At 38.5% G+C, this 22,819-nt stretch overlaps 1 pseudogene across 1 annotated transcript; it reads left to right on the top strand.

Moving 5' to 3' along the window:
• The first annotated feature begins 16,268 nt into the window (after positions 1–16,268).
• LOC308414694 (isopentenyl-diphosphate Delta-isomerase 1-like) lies at positions 16,269–16,953 on the top strand (annotated as a pseudogene). Its single transcript has one exon. The product of its transcript is annotated as an isopentenyl-diphosphate Delta-isomerase 1-like (transcript).
• The last annotated feature ends 5,866 nt before the right edge of the window (positions 16,954–22,819 follow it).

Consider the following 22,819-nt stretch of genomic DNA (forward strand, 5'->3'; position numbering starts at 1 on the left):
TAACAATCAATGTCCAAGAGTGGTGGTTGAATCATTAATCTGTCCCAGCAACAGTGCTTGACACAGATCAGTCTAACACTGTGGGTAACAATGACATTGGCCAGTGAGAGCCTGGAGACCCCCTTAAGAGTTTTCATACAACTCATTCATTATGAAGGATTTGATGTAAGGTTATTCAGCAGAGTGACACTGTAACCACAAGAGTCCTTAGGGCACATGTTCCTTCTGGGCTCTGTTTCTGCCTCTCTCAGACACACCCACCACCAAGGTATAGGCTAACTGGTGGGTCACATTACATAAGTTTCTCTCTATATCTCTTTGTTTCTCTCTCTCTCTCCCTCCCTGTTTCTCTCTGTGTGTCTCTCTCTCTGTCTGTCTCTTTCTGTCCTTGTCTCTGTCTCTTTCTCTCTGTCTGTCTCTGTTGCTGTCTCTCTCTCCCTCTTGTGTGTGTGGGTGTGTGTGTGTGTGTGGGTGTGCGTGTTTCTGTTTCTTCTTACTTATTTGCAGTGTGTCCCCTGGTCAGGAACCAAGGCACCTGAGGGCCTTGAAGTAGATCCAGCAAGGGCTCAAGTGTGTAGCATCTGAGTAGACACAGCCTGAGTCTGCCATAATCCCAAAGGGGTCCAAAACAGGTCGGGTTGGCAGGGTACCCCCCAGAACTGGTGCCTTGATGGCCTCCTGGCTGTGATTCCCGACACCCAAGCAGGCAGCATACTCCTCCTGGCTTCTCCTGACTAGCTCACATTCCCTAACATCCTGGGAGATTCGCCAGGGTGAAAGGTCAAAAGACACCTGGCTGTCTGGTTTCGACCCTGTCCAGGGATTTGCTGGAGAAACAGAGATGCTTATCAAAATTAACAGATGCGCAATCTAGGATCTTAGAGGATCAGAAGGCTATTGTATGTATCTGTCTATCCCTTGCCTTATCTCTTACCCTCCCCCAGCCACTTTGTTTGTCTGTTAGTCTCTTTGCTGTGTGTCTGTCCCCGGGTTAGGAACCTAGGCGCCCGAGGGCCTAGAAGCAGGTCCAGCAAGGGCTCAGAGTGTAGCAGTCCTTATTTCCTTGAGGTCAGTGTTGTCTGGGAAGGACAGGTTTGGATGTAGAGGCAACCCTTAAGGATATATCCCCAGGGAGTAGCTAGACTGAGTAAGGGTGTACAAAGGTCCCAGGTGGCTTGCAGGGGAATCCTTCCCTCTCGGCCTCCTGTCTTGGTGGATGAGACAATTGCTTAACAATATGCAAGGTGGCAGGACAGGTTCTGTTATGGGGTTCCAGGCCTTGCACCTCTGAGACTTCAGAGCATGCATGTGTGTGGTTGAGTGGGTGAGTTCATTAAGCTAGAAAATAAAGAATAAGTAGAGAATAGAAATCTTCAGGGGAAAAATAGGAAAAATGTAATAGAATACATATCATATAAAATCATAAAGGGTTATGTAGCAATTACTCTTTTTGATGAGGTAAAACACAATTACCAATTCAATGGTAGAAGGACAGAATTATTTGTCTTATAATTCTAGGGGGATACCAGTTCATCATGGTGAGCAAGCAGAAGGCATGTTGTTCTGAGCTCACATCTCAAACAAAGCGCAGAAAGCTGAGAAATCTTGAAATATAATTCTTACAGCTTTCAAATCATGCCTCTAATAACATGCTTCTTAGTCCTAAGACTCTCCCAAATATCTATCAATTAGGAACCAAGTATAAAAATGCCTGAGAACTAGAAAGATATCTCATTCAACCACCTCTGGATAACTATTGAAGGAAGAAAGGAATTAACCAGTGGAAGTCATGAGATCTGGGATGTCAATAGAGGAGGATGGACAATATGGAAAAAGAGAGACTAGAGAGATGTCACAGTAGTTAATAGAACTAGCTGCTCTTCCAGAGACCTGTGTTCAATTTCCATATCCACATGCTATCAAACAACTATATGTAACTCCTGCCTGATCCCACCCACAGAGGTAGCCACTAAAACTGACAGCCCCTTCTCATCTTGAGGGTGCTGACTCTGTGGTCCCTGGGCACAATCAAGTTTCTAGGTCAAGGCTGACTGCCAAGAAGCCCTCCCAGGATGACACTGGGCTGATAAGGCATCAGGGTGATGAGATTAGTCAGGGCACAGCTTAGGGCACAGGGGAAGTTGGAGTGAGGGGATAGACTCACCGGGTGGGGATAGGGAAAAACTCCCTCAGTCAATAGGAACTAGGCCCAACGCTGGCTTCTCACCTGGCAGCAGGAAGATCTGCAGGAGACCCAGGGTAATGGGTGGGCTGCTTAGTGTGTGTCCTTTGAGACCTCAGGTTTCCCTGGCCTGAACCCCAATTTTCATGGGAGAGGACAAGAAGGGCCCTGAAAACCATTGTCTTCTTACACTGGGAACACAGGTTGGTATCTCAGGTAACCTTCAATATGACGTCTCGAAGATGCTGCCCTACATCTAGTTATCCACAGAGGGTCTGGGGCACCCACATCCACACTCTTGACTATAGACCACCTAGCACCCTGAGCTGAAGACAAGGACAAGTCTAAAGAAGGAAGGAACATTGCACCCCAACTTGCCCCCTTGACTACCAGGCCCTGGCCTTGGGCCCCAATTCTAAGAACCTACTAAGCATAGCCAGGCAGCTTGGTAACCAGGCAACCATTAGGAGCTAATTCCAGCTCCCTCACATATGTTTCTCTAGGCACTTCTCTTCATAAGCAAGGTTGCTATGAATGTTTTACAAGAGATGGGATTGTATAAGATCATTTGACTTACCTAGGCTGCCAAATTATTATTATAGCTATTGGATCAGAGTATTTTGGTATGTTCTTTGTTGTGAATACTTAATTGAATTCAAAGTGTGTAGTGGAAGAACACATAAAACCTGCCACAGAGTTGGGATATGTGTGTATAAGGCTTGCAACAACATGCCAAGGGGAAGTGAGTGTAAACAACAGGCCAGGGTGGTCATATCCACTGGGGACAGAAGCAGCAGGGCCAGTAGACTAAAGTGTGCCATAGCTGCTATAGGAAGCATGGAGCGCCAAGTTAGAGATCACCATAGGGTCAGGTGTCCCCGCAGGAGACTGCAAAGAGCAGGATAAAAGTTAACCATTATTTTAGTATTTACTGCAATGGGAAATCCATTCTTTTCCTACAGTTTAGGATCAAGTCTATCCTTGGCTAATCCTATAGTTCAGTGTGCTTATTTCCATACTAGCTCATATCGTGACTTTGGCCTTGCTAATCTGAATTCTTGTTGGTCCCTGAAACACTGAATTTCCATACCAGAATAATTCTGCTGGCATAAAGAACTTGCCACAGAATAAATTGGACAGGAAATTATGGGTATCAATTCAGAAAATATACACCTTAGAAAAACTGAGATTTAGATTTGCAATTCCAATGTCAGCATAACTAACCTTTCTCAATTTAAGTTACATTGATCGTGTTTATTTCATATAATCGATCAAGATAAACTGAGGAGTCTTTATAAATACACAAATGACTGCTTTAAGCATGATGATATTTAAATGTTTCCCTCTCTTTATCTCTCCCTACCACCCTCCCTCCCTTCCACCCCCTTCTGTGTTTGTGAAGTTTTAGCTAACTGCAAAGCTACCTGAAATCATGTCATTGGGAAGAAAATGGATGGGAGCAGAAATTGTTATGTTAAGCAAAGTAGCAGAGATTTGGAAAGTTTTCTCTCTATTACGGGTGTGAGATTTAATTTTTATATATTTAGTCAGTCTGGCTAAGGGTTTATCAATCTTATTGATTTTTCCAAAGAACCATCTCCTGGTTTTGTTTGTTCTTTGTATGGTTCTTTTTGTTTTTACTTGGTTGATTTCATCTCTGAGTTTGATTATTTCCTGCCATCAACTCTTCTTAGGTGTATTTGCTTCTTCTTATTCCAGAGCTTTCAGGTGCACTGTCATGTTGCTAGTGTATGCCCTCTACAGTTTCTTTTTGGAGATGCTCACAGCTCTTTGTTTTTCTCTTAGCATTGCTTTCATTGCATCCCATAAGTTTGGGTATGTTGTGCCTTCATTTTCATTAAATTCTGAAATATCCTTAATTTATTTCTTTAATCTTCATTGGCCATGTTATCATTGAATAAAGCATTTTTCAGCTTCTTCTATACGTGGGCTTTTTGTTTTGGTTTGTTTTGTTTTGGGGTTTTTTGTTTGTTTGTTTGTTTTTTTTTTTAATTAAAGACAAGCCTTAGTTTTGGGGAAGGTACCATGAGGTGCTGAGAGGAAGGTATATTCTATTTCTTCAGAATGAAATGTTCTATAGATGTCTGTCAAATCCACTTGGATGGGACATAACCTCTGTTAGTTTCACTGTGCCTCTATTCAATTTCTGATTTCATGATCTGTCCATTGAGAATGGGGTGATGAATTCTTTCACTATTATTGTGTGTGGTGCAATATATACTTTGACCTTTAGTAGGATTTATTTTTTGAATGTGGGTGCTCTTATATGTGGAGCATATATGTTCAAGATTGAGAATTCGTTTTGACAGATTTCCTGTGATAAGTAAAATGTGTCCTTCCTTAACTTTTTTGATAACTTTTGGTTGAAAGTCTATTTTATTAGATATTAGAATGGCTACGGCAGCATGCTTCCTGTGACCATTTCTTGGAAAAAAATTTTTTCCAACCTTCTAAAGTAGCATCTGTCTTTGTCTCTAAGATGAGTTTCCTGTAAGCAGCAAAATACTGAATCCTGTTTACATTTCCATCCTGATAGTCTATGTCTTTTTATTGGGAAATTGAGTCTATTGATGTTAAGTGATATGGAATAGTGATTGTTGTTTCCTGTTAGTTTTGTTATTAAGGGTAGAATTATGTTTATTTGATTTTCTTCTTTTTTTGCAATAAAATTATTTTCTTGCTTTCCCTAGGGTGTGTTTTTACTCCTTGTGTTGGAGTTTTCCATCTATTATCCTTAGTAGGGCTGTATTTGTGGACAGATATTGTGTAAATTTGGTTTGTCCTGGACTATCTTGGTTTCTCCATCTATGGTAATTGAGAATTTTGCTAGATATAATAACGTGGGCTGGAATTTGTGTTCTCTTAGGGTCTAACTTCTTTCCAGGATCTTCTAGCTTTCATAGTCTCTGTTGAGAAGTCTGATGTAATTCTGATCACTCTGCCTTTATAAGTTACTTGTCCTTTTTCCCTTCTTTTTGTATTCTTTTTTTGTTTTGAACATTTGTGTTTGACTATTATGTATCAGAAAGAATTTCTTTTCTGGCACATTCTATTTGGGGTTCTGTAGGCTTCTTGTATGTTCATGCTCATACCTTTTTTTAGGTTAGAGAAGTTTTCTTCTATGATTTTGTTGATGATATTTACTGAGCATTTTAGTTGGTGTCGCTGTTCTCTTGTACACCTATTATTCTTAGTTTGAGGATTCTCATTGTGTCCTGAACATCGTGAATGTTTTGTATTAGGAGTTTGGAATTTTTGCATTTTCTCCGACTTTTGTATCAAAATGTGTTCCATGGTATCTTCTGCCCCTGAAATCTTTTTTTTTTCAATCTCTTGTAGTCTGTTGGTAGTGCTTGTATCTATGCCTCCTGATCTCTTTCCTTGGTTTTCTATCTCCAGGGCTGTCTCCTTTTGTGATGTCTTTTATTTTTTTTCAATTCCTTCACCTGTTGTATTTTTCTGTAGCTCTTCAAGTGATTTTTGTGTTTCCTCTTTAAGGGCTTCTACTTGTTTATGTATGTTTTTCTGTAATTCTTTAAGGGAGTTATTTAGGTGCTACTCACAGACCTCTATCATCATCATAAAGCATAATTTTATGTCCACATCTTGTTTTCTTGGTTTGTTTGGAAATCCATTACTTGCTGTTGTGGGAGAACTGGGTTCCGATGTTGCCAGGTTGTCTTGTTTTCCATTGCTTATGTTCTTGCATTTGCCCCATGCCATATTGTTATCTGTGATGTTAGGTGATCTTCTCATCTCTAACTGGAGAGTGTCACTCCTGTGCATCAGACAGATCATGGGATCAGGAAATTAATTGGTCCTTGGTGTTTGGCTCTTTGTGGGCATGCAGTCAGTTCTGGTGGTGGTTACATGGCTCTGTCTCTATAGTCTCAGTTGGGGAAGTGCTTCTGAGGCTCTTATGGTTGCTCAGCAGTCTGTGGGCGGCCCTTATTTTCTGGGCCAAAATAGACCCATTCTCAGAGAGGACAAAGCTACCTGTGCCCCAAGAGTTTCTGGTGGTCTCTCCTAGGATAGTCAGTGGGGGAAGAGTGGGAGGCTCACCTGTGGACTCAGGTAGAAAATTGCCTCAGAGGTTCACAGAAGTTTCAAAAGTTCATCCTTTATTCTACAGGTCTTCAATTTTTCCAATTCTCCTATAAAGCATGTTGGAGAAAACAGCTCTGGTCAACGGGACCTACAACAAGCCCCATTAGACAACAAGAGCTACAAACCTTCTTTTTCCAAAGGTAAGCTCAGTGATCTCTCATTTTTCCAAAAGGGATTAAGTCCTACCACCTCTCCTCAGGAGAGTGTTACACATATGACATCTGCCAAAGCAGGGTAGAGAGTTAGTTCTTTTCACAAAGACAGCCAAAGAGGTTCCACTTCTCCCTCAAAGTTCCCTGTGCAATTGGCTTCTAGGAAAATGAGTTTGACACCTGACCCTGATGACCAAGGGGATATCTCGCTCCCAATCACCCTCTCCACCTCACTGCCTTGACATTCCCCTACACTGAGAAAATGTGCCCTCCCTGGACCGAAGGCCCTGAACAACTAGAGTGCTTGCTTTTCTTTCCTAGGCAATGACACCTTTGTGTGTGGCCAAAAGCAACAAGGGCCACCAGTAGGAAACAATAGCTAACTCTCAGCCTATTTGCATATACTTTTTTTCAGTCTCTGAATTTTGTCATGTTAGTAATTAATAGTTATGCAGATTTTTGTGCCTTTTCAATGATTTCCTCACAGACATAGGATGCATGTCTAGAAAGCCGGAGAAGAAAAATTACTTGAGATCAAGAGTTCCAGTCCAGCCTGGACTGCATGGTCAATAAAAATCTACAAAAATAAAATTCATGTTAAAGTAAAGCTAAATAGGATTATGTTACATTTGCAAATCTTTTAGTTGTGATCAGTACAAATCATCCCCTGTTATGGCATAACACAAACCAGTCTAGTTAAACTTTTTTGAAATGTAATTATGAACACACAGTTTATTACTCATAAAATTGTATAACATCTACTTACATGTAAGTAGATATTAGCCATTAAGGAAATGATAGCCAAACTAAAATCTTTAGACTCCAAAAGGTATGAAGGAATGGACCGGAGGCGTGTTGATTTGTTTCCCTTGTTTCCGTAAAAGTGGAAAATAGAATAGAGTTTTTTGGCATACTGGGGTCAGGTTAGACAAGAATTGGAGCATCACTTGAGGAGGGAAAGGGGAAATTGGTGAGGGAGGTAACTGGGGAAGACACAGTTCTTCAATTACAACAAAAACAACAAAAGCCCACATATACATGGAAGCTGAACAATGCTATACTCAATGATAGCTTGATCAAGGAATAAATAAAGAAAGAAATCAAAGACTTTTTAGAATTTAACGAAAATGAAGGCACAACATACCCAAATTTATGGGATGTAATGAAAGCAGTACTAGGAGAAAAACTCATAGTTCTGAGTGCCTCCACTAAGAAACTGGAGAGAGCATACACTAGCAACTTGACAGCGCAGTTGAACGTTCTAGAATAAAAAGAAGCAGATACACACAAGAAGAGTAGATGGAAAGAAATAATCAAACTCGGAGCAGAAAGGAACCAAATAGAAACAAAAAGAAGCATTTGAAGAATCAACGAAACCAAGAGCTGGTTCATTAAAAAAATTTAACAAGATCTCTGAGATGAGTTTCCTGTATGCAGCAAAATGCTGGATTCTGTTTATGTATCCAGTCTGATAGCCTATGTCTTTTTATTCAGGAATTGAGTCCATTTATGTTAACAGATATTAAGGAATAGTGGTTGCTGTTTCCTGCTATTTTTGCTTTTAGAGGTAGAATTGTGCCTGTGTGTCTTTCTTATTTTGGTTTTCTTGCTTAGTTATTTTCTTGTTATTACTGGGATGCAGTTTCCCTCCTTGTATTGGGTTTTCCACCTATAATTCATTGTAGTGCTGGGTTTGTGTTTAGATATTGTGTAAATTTAGTTTTTCCTGGAATATCTTGGTCTCTCCATCTATGGTGATTGAGAGTTTTGCTGGTTATAGCAGTTTGGGCTGACACTGATGTTCTCTTAGGGTCTGCATGATGTCTGTCCAGGATCTTCTAGCTTTCATAGTCTCCACTGAGAAGTCAGGTGTGATTCTGATTGGTCTGCCTTTATATGTTACATGACCTTTTTACCTTGTTGCTTTTAGTATTCTTTCTTTGCTTTGGGTACTGGTGTTTTGACTATTATGTGTTGGAAAGAATTTCTTTTCTGGTCCACTCATTTAGAGTTCTGTAGGCTTCTTTTATGCTCATGATCATCTCATTCTTAAGGGTAGGGAAGTTTTCTTCTATGATTTTGTTGAAGATATTTACTGTGCCTCTTAGTTGATATTCTTCTCCCTCTTCTATTCCTATTATCCTTAGGTTTGGTCTTCTCATTGTGTCCTGGATCTCCTGCACATTTTGGGTTAGGAGCTTTTTGGCTTTTGCATCTTCTCTGACTGTTTTGTCTATGCTTTCAATGTTGTCTTCTTCAGCCCCTGAGATTCCCTCTTCCATCTCTTGTAGTCTGTTGGAGATGCTTGCATCTGTGACTCCTAATTTCTTTTTTAGGTTTTCTACCTATAGGATTGTCTCTTTTAGTGTTTTCTTTATTGTTTCCATTCCCATTTTAAATTCCTTCTTCCATTTCTATATCTCTTTGGTTCTGCTTTCCTCTAGTTCATTGATTTTTTTTTTTTTTAGTGTTTTTCTTGTTTCTTTTTAAAAGCTTCTATTTCTTTATGCTTTTCCTCCTATTCTTGTTTAAAGATCACTGTTATCATCTTGAGGTATGATTTCAGGTCCGAGCCTTCTTTTTCTGGCGTGTTTGGCATTCTGCTGTTTGCTGTGATGGGAGAGATGGGTTCTGATGTTGCCAGGTTGTCTTGGTTTACATTGGGTAAGTTCTTTTGCTTTCCTCTTGCCATCCTGTTGTCTGTGATTATATGTGGTCTTGTCAGTGATTGGGTCCCCCCTCTCCTGAGTACCTGGCCTGGGTCCCTGGATCTCCACTGTTTTAGGTGGCAAATGGCTTGAGCATTTGTTCTGAACACAAGGGCCTTAGGGGTGGAAACTGAGTACCTACAGCAGAGTTCTTGTTCCCCTGAACCAATGGGTGGGGGCGCTTTCTGCGCGCTCGGCTTCAGATCTCTCTACGCCCTGGCTACTTGCAGCACAGTCTCACCCGAACAGGGTCCCTGGATCTCCGCTGTTCTCTGTTGTTTATTAGTTTTTTGACCAGGACATTTTTTCTCTTTGTTTCTGAGTATTTTCTCTGAAAGGTTTCCTCACTAGTTAAAGTATCTTGTTTTGTGGTTCATTCATCTGTTACCATAAAGATAAAATGATTCCTGCTTTCTTTGATATCTACATTGTTAGAAAGTGGTAGCCACTCCTGGAAAGAACAGGAATCCAAGGCCCATACTTAAACATAATAAAACCAATATACAGCAAACCAACAGCCAACATCAAACTTAATGGCGAGAAACTTGAAGCAATCCCACTAAAATCAGGGACTCGACAAGGCTGCCAACTCTCCCCCTACCTATTAAACATAGTACTGGAAGTCCTGGCCGGAGCAATTAGACAGCAAAAGGAGATCAAGGGGATACAAATCGGAAAGGAAGAGATAAAAACATCACTCTTTGCCGATGACATGATAGTGTACTTGAGTGACCCCAAAAATTCCACCAGAGAACTCCTACAGCTGATAAACAAGTTCAGCAAAGTGGCTGGATACAAAATTAACTCAAACAAATCAGTAGCCTTCCTGTACTCAAAGGACAAACATGTGGAGAAAGAAATTAGGGAAAATGTACCCTTCACAATCGTTACAAAAACTATGCAATACCTTGGTGTGACTCTAATTAAGCAAGTGAAGGACCTGTATGACAAGAACTTCAAACCCCTAAAGAAAGAAATGAAGGAGGATCTCAGAAAATGGAAAGATCTCCCATGCTCATGGATTGGAAAAATCAACATCTTAAAAATGGCCATCCTACCAAAAGCAATCTACAGATTCAATGCAATCCCCATCAAAATTCCAACCCAGTTCTTCATGGAATTGGAAAGATCAATGTGCAATTTCATATGGAATAAGAAAAGACCTAGAATAGCGAAATCCATCCTCAACAACACAAAAACATCTGCAGGAATCACTATCCCTGACCTCAAGCTATATTACAAGGCAATTGTGCTGAAAACTGCATGGTACTGGTACAGAAATAGGCATGTGGATCAATGGAATAGAATAGAAGATCCAGAAATGAGCCCTCATGTATATGGTCACCTGATTTTTGACAAAGGAGCAGTAAACATTCAATGGAAAAAAAAACAGCCTATTCAACAAATGGTGCTGGTCCAGCTGGCACTCAGCATGCAAAAGAATGAAAATAGACCCTTTCTTATCTCCTTGTACAAAGCTCAAGTGTAAGTGGATCAAAGATCTCCACATTAAACCAGATACACTGAAACTATTAGATGAGAAAGTAGGGAAAACCTTAGAACACATAGGTACAGGAGAAAATTTCCTGAACAAAACACCAATGGCTCAAGCTCTAAGATCAAAGATTAACAAATGGGACTTAATGAGATTGCAAAGTTTCTGTAAGGCTAAGGACATCGTCAAGAAAACAAAACAGCAACCAACAGAATGGGAAAAGATCTTTACCAACACCACATCAGATAGAAGCCTAATATCCAAGGTGTACAAGGAATTCAAAAAGCTAGACACCAGAGAATCAAATAACCCTATTAAAAAATGGGGTACAGAGCTAAACAAATCATTTTCAGTTGAGGAACACAGAATGGCCGAGAAACATCTGAGGAAGTGCTCCACATCCTTAGCCATCAGAGAAATGCAAATCAAAACAACCCTGAGATTCCACCTCACACCAGTCAGATTGGCCAAGATCCAAAACTCAGATGACAGCAGATGCTGGCGAGGCTGCAGAGAAAGAGGAACACTTCTCCACTGTTGGTGGGGTTGCAAGCTAATACAACCACTCTGGAAATCTGTCTGGCGATACCTCAGAAATTTGGATATAGTACTACCTGAAGACCCAGCTATTCCACTTCTGGGCATATACCCCAGAGACACTTTAATACACAACAAAGATATATGCACCACAATGTTCATAGCGGCTCTTTTTATAATAGCCAGAAGCTGGAAGGAACCCAGATGTCCTTCAGAAGATGAATGGATACAAAAATTGTGGTACATATACACAATGGAATACTACTCAGCCACCAGAAACAATGACTTAACCAAATTCTTAAGAAAATGGCTGCATCTAGAGAATATCATCCTGAGTGAGATAAACCAGTCACAAAAGAACAGACACAATATGCAGTCACTGATAGTGGGATGCTAACCCTAGAGGCTTGCACTCCCCCAGAAACAACTCACAGACTGTATGAAGTCCAAGAAATAAAGAAAACAAAAAAAATACATATATTTACAAACAAGAAGACTTTGACTGTTTCCATGTTTCGTTTTATTTTGCATGTACTTTACGCTTATTGTAACTATTGGGTTTTCAATGCGTACTGTCGGGCCCTTGAAAAATATCAAGTACTGACTAAAAAAATATATTCACATGGTTTTATGTGAAAAATTATTTTAATGTCTGAAAAAACAGTACTGGCAAAAAAGTATAATTTTAAGCAAAAAATGTTTAAAATCTGTACATTTATCTTTGTTTTGTAAAATAAAGTCGTTTAAAAAAAAAAGAAAGTGGTAGCCACTTGGAAAGATACCACCCAAGGCCCAGATATTTAGCCAAATTTGAAGAATTTAAAAGTCCGAAAGAGCATAAGCTATTCGTGTTCTCTTTAGGAAATTTTCCCATGTATGGATGTGTTCTAGGTACTTTCCCATTTTCTCTTCTATTAGGTTCATATCTGGTTTTATGTGGAGGTTATTGATCCACTTGGACTTGAGCTTTGAACAAGGAGATAACTATGGATCAATTTGCATTCTTCTACTTGCTGACCACCAATTGAACCCGCACCATTTGTTGAAAATGCTGCCTTTTATCCCACTGGATGCTTTTAGCTGCATTGCCAACGAGGAACTGACCAAATGTGTGTGGGTTCATTTTCCTGTCTATAATTTTATTCCATTGATCTACCTGCCTATCTCTGTACCAATACCATGCAGCTTTTATCAATAATGCTCCGTAATAGTGCTTGAGGTCAGGGATGGTGAATCTCCCAGAAGTTCTTTTATTGTTGAGAATGTTTTTGATATCCAGAAAATGTATTTTGTTATTTCAGATAAATTTAAGAATTGCTCTTTTTATCTCTGTAGTTATAAAATAAGAGTTTTTTTAATATATAAGCAAACACTCAACTGACATTTCCATATATTAAGAAATTGCCACAAACAACTCTTACGGTTCTTCTTATTCTTTACATACTAATTATAAATATTATTAAAATCCATTTGTTTGATTATCTAATTAGCTTATTTCCTCATATTTTCTATTATCCATAAAGATGCAAGAGAAAAGATTAATAAAGTTTAAGCTTCGTTTAGACCCCCACTTTGGGGAATATTTGTATCAAAATCGTAGTAGCTGATATAAATTTATAGAATTTTGAAATTTCACTTGCCATTCTATGAATTTGAGTGCATTGTTAGATTGTAGAGAGATGAATCTACTATAATCTACCTAAAGGGCCATCACAATAGCAGTAACTGTGTTACTTCTCATGTCCAAGAACAGTTTACTACTGATATCTCAAAAATATAAACAGTCAAACATAAGCAAGTTTCCTGTGTATTTATTCTCCTGAATCATTATTGATAATTTTGTTCTTCCCATGAGGTTGCAAACCCTTTCAGCTCCTTCAGTCCTTTCTCTAGCTCTTTCATTGGGGTCCCTCTGTTGTGTCCAATAGTTAGCTGCAAACATCCTCAACTATATCTGTAGTACTCTGGCAGTGCCTTTGAGTGGGCATCCATATCTTGTTCCTGCCAGTAAGCACTTCTTGGCATTAGTAATAGTGCTTGGGTTTGGAGGCTTCATATTAAGTGGATCCCCAGGTCAGGCAGCCTCTGAATGATCTTTTCTTCACACCCGGCTCCTCTGTTTGACCTTGTATTTCCTCCTGTGTGTGTTTTGTTCTCCCTTCTAAGGAGGACTGAGAAATCTACATTCTGGTCATTATTGTTTTTAAGCTTCATAAGATCTGTGAATTGTTTCTTGGGTATTCAGAGATTTTGGAGGCTAGTATCCACTTATCAGTGAGTAAATACCATGTCTGTTCTTTTTTGACTGGGTTATCTCACTCACAATGAAAGTATCAAGTTTTATCGATTTGTGTAAGAATTTCATGAACTCACTATTTTTCATAGCTGGGTAGTACTTCACTGTGTAGATGTACAACAATTTCTGTATCCATTCCCCTGTTGAAGGACATCTGTGTTCTTTCCAGCTTCTGGCTATTATAAATAAGGCTGCTATGAACATGGTTGGGCATGTGTCATTGTTATAGGTTGGAGTGTCTTTTGGGTACATACCCAGGGTTGGAAAAGCTGGGCCTTCAGGTAGTACTATGTCTAAATTTCTGAGAAACCACCAAACTGATTTCCAGAGTGGTTTTACCAGCTTTCCCATAGAATGCTGGGCACCAAAAAGGGCATCAGAAGTGCTCTCCCACCTGAGCCAACCGGTGCATTCCCACTTCTTCCCCACTGACTATCAGGGAAGAGAATACTGGGAACTCTCGGGCTGCAGGTAGTGTGGTTCTGACTGGGAATGGTCTGTTCTGTTCCAGAGACAGAGCTAGGCCACCAACATCAGAACTCACTGTCTGCCTCACAGAGCAGAACACCCAGGAGCAATCTTCATCCTGAGTCCATTGACCCTCAGACCCACAAAAGAGACAAGGACCAATCAGAGCCAAAAGATCACCTGACATCACAGATAACAACACGGCAAGAGGCAAACACAAGAACATAAGCAATGGAAACCGAGAAAACCTGTTAACATCAGAACCCAGTTCTCCCACCACAGCAAGTAGTGTATATTCCAACACACTAGAAAAATAAAATATGGATTTAAAATCATACTTCATGCTGATGATGGAGGTTCTCGAGAAGTGCATTAATAATAACAACTATCTCCTTCTCTTAATAACACCATCCCCTTCTCTTAATATTAAACCTGATACAATACATATCACTAAGCCTGGAGTTAGGCTGATGGACTCAAATCCCAGTGTTACTCAAGCTTTTGCCTCCTACAACACTGGGGTTACAGGCAGAGGTTCTGTGATCTAAACTCGGGTTCTCTTGGAAATTCTCTGTGTGTTTGTGTGTTTGTGTGTGTGTATGTGTGTGTGTGTAATATAGACAGACAGACAGACAGTGTGTGAAGATAATGTGATTATTCTCACCTCATCACCATCTATCACTCATCCAAGTCCCTCTGAACCCCCTCTTCCCTACAGCTCCCCTCTCCCATTTTGATGTCTTTGTGAATTTCTTATGGTTGGCCATGTGAGCATGGGTGCTGAGATTCTCAGTGTGAGACATTGTAAAGGAGAAAATATACAGATATCCCAATATTGGCAAATTCTCCAAAAATCTAGGCCTTAACATTTTTTATTAGAATATTTACTGTAAAACCAGAAACCAAGAGAGGAAGAGTACAAGGAGGGAGGGGGAGTGATTCCTGGGTAGTGTGTCATTAGGAAAAACTTATTTTCTTGTCTACATTCTTTGGGGAATTATTCTGGCACTTGGATTAATCTTTTCCCCAACAAGAACTAGCTTGACTTCCCAAAAGGCAATGACCATGACAATTTGGGAATGAAGTTCTCTAAGGCCTTAGTTTAGATTGGCTTGTCTCTCGTGTTTATACTTTGCAAAGCTGTTTGACACACAATCTTTGAAGAATAGTTTGGACAGATAGCTAAGCAGTATTTGTTGTCTGGCATTGAATTGGATGAGAACTTGCTTTCACAGTATATATTGCAGGCTTTGTGATTTCAACATTTTGCTCACTATAACTCCGCCACTTTACACTCTACTGATGAGTGACTGAAAAAGATGTCTCTGACTGGCAAGACTGACTCCAACTCTGGATATGAATTTCATGAATAATTGTACTATTAGTTACAAGACCAAAATTTTTGTTTACTATGTAAATATATTATTCATTATTAGCTTGACATTGGTAGACATGACATTCAGAAGTCATAAAGGAATTCATTTCACTCTTTATCCATCAAAAATAAAGTAATATCTAGGGCAAATTCCCTGTTTCACTTATTGCTTTAGATAAAATGAGAAATAACAATGGAAAAATCCAGGGCACTAAATCTTAAATGCCTATGTACATACTGTTCTGGATCACTGGTATCATAACAACAAGGGAGTTTGTTTTTAAAAGTAAGAGTACAACTGGAATTCTATGCCCTATGCTAATCACTCATTCTAGTAGAAAGTCATTTACCAGGACTGTTGTTTATGTTTCAATAATCTCCTGTCTTGGGTACTAAGTCAAACATAAGAAACAACATTCCAGTGTATTTCATACCATGACCAGATCGTCTTAAGAAGCTAATTTTTGATATATAGGATAATTTCTTTAAGAAAAATTTCAAGTATTCATAATGAAAGAAATGTACTATACTGACATATAATATTAACTGAAGAAACTTGTGGTTACAGATTTATGGGAACAGTATACCATTTATTTCTACACGTTTTGTCAACATAAAACTGTTGTGGAACAAATACGTTTATGTTTAAAATCATATCTATGAATAGAAGAGCCTTGAAGTTATAAAACATATAAAGTAACATTGTCCAGTTTAAATTTCCCAAAATATATTTGACAGATGGACTGCTTTGCAAATGATAAAGTAAAGACTAGGAAATTCAAATGACCTGCCTGAACCTGTAGCTAGTCAATGCCACAACAGTCTCTATCAGGTTTTCTCCAACACCAATCCTATTGTTAATGTATTAAGCTCAGCAACTGTAACTGGAATCTCTGTGTTCTAGGTCAGATCAGACACTCTGTCACAATGCCTGAAATAAATATCAACCATGTTGATGAAAAACAGGTTCAGCTTCTAGCAGAGATGTGTATTCTTATTGATGAAAATGACAATACAATTGGGGCTGACACCAAAAAAAAATTGTCACCTGAATGAGAACGTCAACAAAGGATTATTAGATCGCGCTTTTAGTATCTTCTTGTTTAATAGTGAAAATAAGCTCCTGTTACAGCAGAGATCAGATGCTAAAATTACCTTCCCAGGTTGTTTCACGAATAGTTGTTGCAGTCATCCATTAAGTAACCCAGGCAAGCTGGAAGAAAATGCTTCCATCGGCATAAAACGAGCAGCACAGAGGTGCTTAAAAGAAGAGTTGGGAATACTCATGGAAGAGGTTAATCTAAGTGAAATGAATTATCTAACAAGAATTTACTACAAGGCCCAAACTGATGGTATCTGGGGTGAACATGAAATTGATTACATTTTGTTTCTGAGGAAGAATGTAACCTTGAATCCGGATCCCAACAAGATTAAAAGCTACTGCCATGTATCAAAGGAAGAACTCAAAGAAATTCTGAAGAAGGCAGCCAGTGGTGAAATTAAGTTAACTCCATGGTTTAAGATTATTGCAGACACCTTTCTCTTTAAATGGTGGGATAACTTAAACCATTTGAATCCATTTGTTGAGCATGAGAAAATACACAGAATGTGAATGTGTTAGTGATCTGAGAATTTTTCTACCTAGTAAAAATGGTGTGGTTTGGTTTTAAATTGGGCTCCCTTTTATGATACATAGGTATTTTACAACCAAAATTTGTTTTAAGAAAAGATAAAAAAAGGAAAACCCAACTAACTTACAGTTTTGTATTATTTATCCCACATATATGCACTGATGTTTGTAGAAAAACAAATCATTTAGGAGAGGTTATTGTGAAATTATGCCATAAATAAGATTAATTTAACCTGTACAAATACCTGGCTATGACAACATTGAAGAAAAAAACAGAACTCACATTTTGACAAACACTTTCAGAACACTTTGCTAATTGCCAAGTGTTTTTTATATCATTTGATTTCTATCATAGTTTAGGAAATTGAACAGAAGACACTTCTTAGTTGCATTGAAACAGCACTAAGGATTAAATGGGCAGGGCTGGGGACAGAGCTCAGCGGTGCCATGATTGCCTTGCAGGCATGAGGCTGTGGGTTGTTGGGTCCCTAACCCTATAGATAATTGTAACAACAATAACAGAGCAGGTTCAGAGTATAGTAACTGACTCCCTCAGTCTTCACACAGGATAATTAATTTCAGGAATTCCTGTACTCTGGTACCAATACTCTGGATGCTCAAGTCTAGAGAAGATGATACTGCATTCGCATATAACTTATGCACAGCTTCCCCCACACTTCACCTCATCTCCGTTGTGGTTTTAGCACCGAGCACAGCGTAAATGCTAATATAGATGATGTCTTACTGTGCATGTGCAGTACAGATCAAATGTTAGTAAACAGTTGCTCTGAGCCCTTGGGTGTTTGACTCAGATTTGAAAGGCCAGTTCTGTGTACTAACGTTTTGTCATTCCCAGTTGATCTGGTGCTGTAACCATCCTGAAATTATTATTTTACTTCTTAAAGGTAACTGTTACTTTTGGTAGTAATGGTGACTGATTATCTATTCAGCAATAACTGTTTGCAATCACAGCTAAAAAGATGGTTAGTCATAAGGTGGGAGTGAGTTCTACTTTAAAGAGTTGAGAAAACTTTTAATACTAACATTGCTGGGCCAGGGCCATCTTGTTGTAGGGGTCTGGCCTGTGTCAGATGTTTAGTAGCATTAGCACCCCTTTGTTAAGACAACCCAAGAAAGGAAGGAAGGGAAAGAAGGAAAGAAAGATAAATAAAGAAAGAATGAAAGAAAGAAAGGAAGGAAGGAAGGAAGGAAGGAAGGAAGGAAGAAAGAAAGAAAGAAAGAAAGAAAGAAAGAAAGAAAGAAAGAAAGAAAGAAAGAAAGAAAGAAAGAAAGAAAACTGGGAAAGAGTGAGGAGAGGTGCTTTGAGACAATGTTTCTTTCTCTATGTAGCCCTGGCTATTCTAGAAATCAATCTGTAGATCAGGCTAGCCTCAGAACTCAGAGATCCACCTTCCTCTGTCTCCCAAGTTCTGGGATTAAAGGTGTGCACCACATGCCCAGCAACAAACAGAATTTTAAAGTTTGACACCAAGGGTTCCATAGTGGGCTATTGTTCTATAGTCAGGGCGTATAGAGGTGGAAGCAGGAGGGAGTAGCAATGAGGAAACTTACAGTGACTACATTGATGTTCCGGAATAGGCATATATTAAGATTTTGAGGTTATAGAATAGACATATATTGATATTGTGTTTTGATTAATGTTCTTTTTAAAACTTGCCACAGATGTGTCAAAGCTCTTCAGACAGCTTCATTCATAAATGCTGCATAATGGGTACTCTTTTTTCGTATAAAAATTTTATAAACTTAATTTTTTTCTAACTCAGAACAGTTGATTTATCATTGGGGATATGACTATGTAGCAAGTATTTATTGAAAATTAAAAATAAATTATTTTAATATTCTCTGGCTTGTTAATATCTGGATATAAGAGTTAATCTGTGTATTGTATCTTAATCATGATAAAGGCTATATACCTTTAAAAATGTATTAATAATATTGTAATATCTGTAAATATGAAATACTGAATTAATACACTAATAATGTGAAATATTAATATAATATAGTCACCTACAATTAATGTATAATTACATATATAATATTATAATTAATATATAATATATAATATAATCTCATGTTAGATGTTATTAGCAATATATAATTACATATCATATGATCTAATTATAATTGCAATTAATAAGTAGTTACATATTATATTATTAATCTATAATATCTGATATATTATATATTATATATCATATCTAAATATATTATATTATTAGTATACACATTATATGGTATAGCTATGTATTAATAATAATATAATATACTGATGCATACAATTAAAATATCTCATTATTAATATATTAATTTAGTTTGACATATTGATTACAACAAATAAGTCAGTATTGCTACTGTTCCCGGTCCTGAGTATGTTTTCTGTACACGGCTGAACCCGCAGAGAAGCTTTGCAAGTGCTCTCCCACCTTAGCCAACAGGAGTTTGCCACCTTATGCAGCCTTCCTTAATTTTGGTTTGTATACCCAGTAAGATTCCATTGGAGATACTACTTTTTCTTTTGCAAGTAGATGTCACCCAGAGATAGCTTTTGTGTTAAAGATGGGAGATTGTTTCCACTTCCTTCTCTCAGCACTGAGACCTATCTTGTCTGCCTTGAACTTTTGTATGGTTTGCATATGCTGCCACAGTCTCTGTGAGTTCAGGTATGCATCAGTCCCCTTGTATCTAGAAGACACTGTTTTCTTGGAGTCATCCATCGCTGGCTCTTACAATATTTCTGTCTGACCTGAGGGGAGGGGTTTGATAAAGACAACACAATTAAGACTGGGTGTTCCAAGTTCTCTTATTCTCTAAACATTAAGTTTAAACCAACTGAATACAAATATGAAATAAAATGATACCTGTATTCTGTCTGCAAAAATCACTCTAAATACAGACACCAATTATATGATTTATTTTTTTTTAAATTATTATGAGGACTACTTATACCCATATTTACTACTTCCTCCTTTTACAAAGCTTCTTCACATGATCTAATAGTAATGCCTGAACACTGAATATTTATAATGAGAGAAATATTTCTAAAGATTCAAAACAAATATCCAAAGTGTGAGAGAAAAAATATAACATTATCATGGTCTGAGATTTCATCCATTTACATTAAAATTTCATAGCTTCACTCTTTTGAAATTGAGAATTGTATTTCAGCTGTTGAGTAGTACATCCAGTCCAACAATGGCATTCTCCTGACACCATGAATCTTGCAGGTATTCAGTCCAAAAGACTAGATACCTCAGCAGTTCCAATCTGGTGTTGAAGTTTCTGGGAAGTCTTAGAGAGCTGCCAGCTTTCATTCTAAATTGAAATTCCTAAGAAGCAGGTTCTAACACCAGTTAGAAGTAATGGCTCAGGGACAAAGAAGATGGGCGGGAGGTTCTATCCTTAATTTTGGCAATAGTAAAATTGTGGGGAGGATGGGGAAGCTTTCTCTAAGAGTCAATCGCCTAAGGCATCAACATTTCTCCAGTGGAAGTTAACAAGCCCAAGTTGCCCTTCATGACTAGGAAGGAAGTGAAGGGACAAATTTGCATGGGAAGGGAAAGGGGATGGAGGTGCGAAAAGCTGCAAGGGTGAGAATGATAAAAACACACTATACAAGATTTACAAATCACTAATAAAATATATAGGAAAAAATTCATTATAAAAGAGCAAGCATAATAAAACTAGAGAGACCATGTTAATATTTAGGCAAAGAAAAAAATCAAACACATGATGTTACCAGAGAGTAAAGGGAATCTTTTAGAGTCACAAAGGGGTCCACTTATCAAGAAAATATAAAACTAGTAAAGACAATTAATGGGAGAGCTACAAAATACATAAAGTAGAAAATGGAAATTTTAAAAAGAAAAGCAAATCAATCCATAGAGTTGGAGATAGTAACATTTTTCTCTGTATACTTACCACGACAATCTTGACTGAAAATCAATACATGTAAGGATTTAGTAACACCAACAACTGACTTGATATGATGGATACTCTCAGTGAGATAAACTATATAATCCGCCTAAAATTAGCCTTGATATTTTAAAAGAGCTAATACATTTTAGTTTTCTGTTATATTTTTATTTTTAAATTAGCTTATGAAGTGGCCCATTTCCATGAGGTATTTTTATAAATACCTCATTTTGGATGTGTCTCTTCTCCCTTTTCCATTCAAACTCTTCTTCCTGAGCCCCCCCCCTTCTCCATGTTACCCCTCCATACACATCCTATCTCCCCTTCCCATTTTATTCTACTGCTCATTCCATTCCTCTCCAACACTTTCATATGCTGTTTTCTAATTCCTTAGTTTTGACTCACATTTACATCCACCTACATACAGATAAATATCTAAGAGATTCTACCTCACACCAGTCACAATATCTAAGAGCAAAACCTCAGGTGACAGCACATGTTGTCGAGGATGTGGATTGCAAACTGGTATAACCACTCTGGAAATCAATTCGGAGGTTCCTCAGAAAGTTGGAAATAGATCTACCTGAGGACCCAGTAATACCCAAAAGATGCTGCACCATGCCACAGGGGCATATGTTCCACTATGTCTATAGCAGCCTCGTTTGTGATAACCAGAACCTGGAAACACCCCAGATGTCAAAAACTCTAACCTATAATTGTTCCTGTCTGAAAGAACTGCAGAGATGGAAATGAAGAACAGCCTGAGGAAAAGAGGTCCATTGATAGGACCAGTGTAGAACGCAGCTCAAGCGGAAGCCCCAAGCCCTGACACTATTACTGAGGCTATGGAGTGCTCACAAAAAGGGGCCTTTCCTGACTGCCTTCTGAAAGACCTAACAAGCAGCTGAAAGTAGTAGATGCAGATATTTGCACCTAACCAATGGACAGAAGCTGCTGACCTTGTGGTTGAATTAAGGAAAAACTGGAAAAAGCTGAGAAGGAGGGCCACCTTGTAGGAGGACCTGCAGTCTCAATTAACCTGGACCGATGGGATCTCTCAGACACTGAAACACTGACCAGACAGCATACACCAGCTCATATGAGGGCCCAGACACATATACAGCAGAGGAGTGCCAAGTCTGGGGTTCATTTAGATGCACCCAACCCTCAAGAGACTGAAGGCCCCACAGAGTTTAGAGGTCTGGTGAGGTGGATGGGGTGGGGACACCCTTGTGGAGACAGGGTGTCAGGGAGGAGATATGGGATATGGAGCAGTCAGAGGGTAGACAAGGAAGGGAATAAAATCTGGAGTTAAAAAAAAAAGATTAAGAAGGGAAAATCATTACAAATAAATGGGAAAAAGGTTTTTTTGTGGATTGTTGCTACATGTTCTCTTCCTGGTTCCTCAAAACTTGCACACTTAGAAAAACCATGACTTGTTGCATATCCCAGAGTTGATAAAAATCAGAAACGATACTGAACTGAACAGTCTGTAAGGCACATCCCTAAAAGAGTATTATCATTTATAGCCTGGGGAATAGATGAAAACAGAGATATAATATTTATGTTTCAAAGCTACTCGGTAATAATCCACATACCATTCTGCTTACTCAGCCATTTTATCTTGCTTTCCTAGTGAAACATGTCAAGTCTGCACTATATAAGATAAAGTCCATGTTTGTGTACATGTGGAAAAGATAAAAATTAATCCACAGTCCACTGGTCAAAGATGATAGGATATGGCTTCTCAAATAGTTTCAAGACACGATCTTTTAAATGATTTAAACATGGCTCCTAATAAGTCATATTTCATGATCTTTTAATAAAAACAACTGCCAGGACAGAAAGATTTTTAGCATGCCTCATAAAAACAGTTCCTCCAACTCTACTTTTTACAGCACATGGAATGTTCTTT

This window comes from Micromys minutus (genome assembly GCF_963924665.1).
Source record: "Micromys minutus genome assembly, chromosome: X".
NCBI lineage: Eukaryota > Metazoa > Chordata > Mammalia > Rodentia > Muridae > Micromys > Micromys minutus.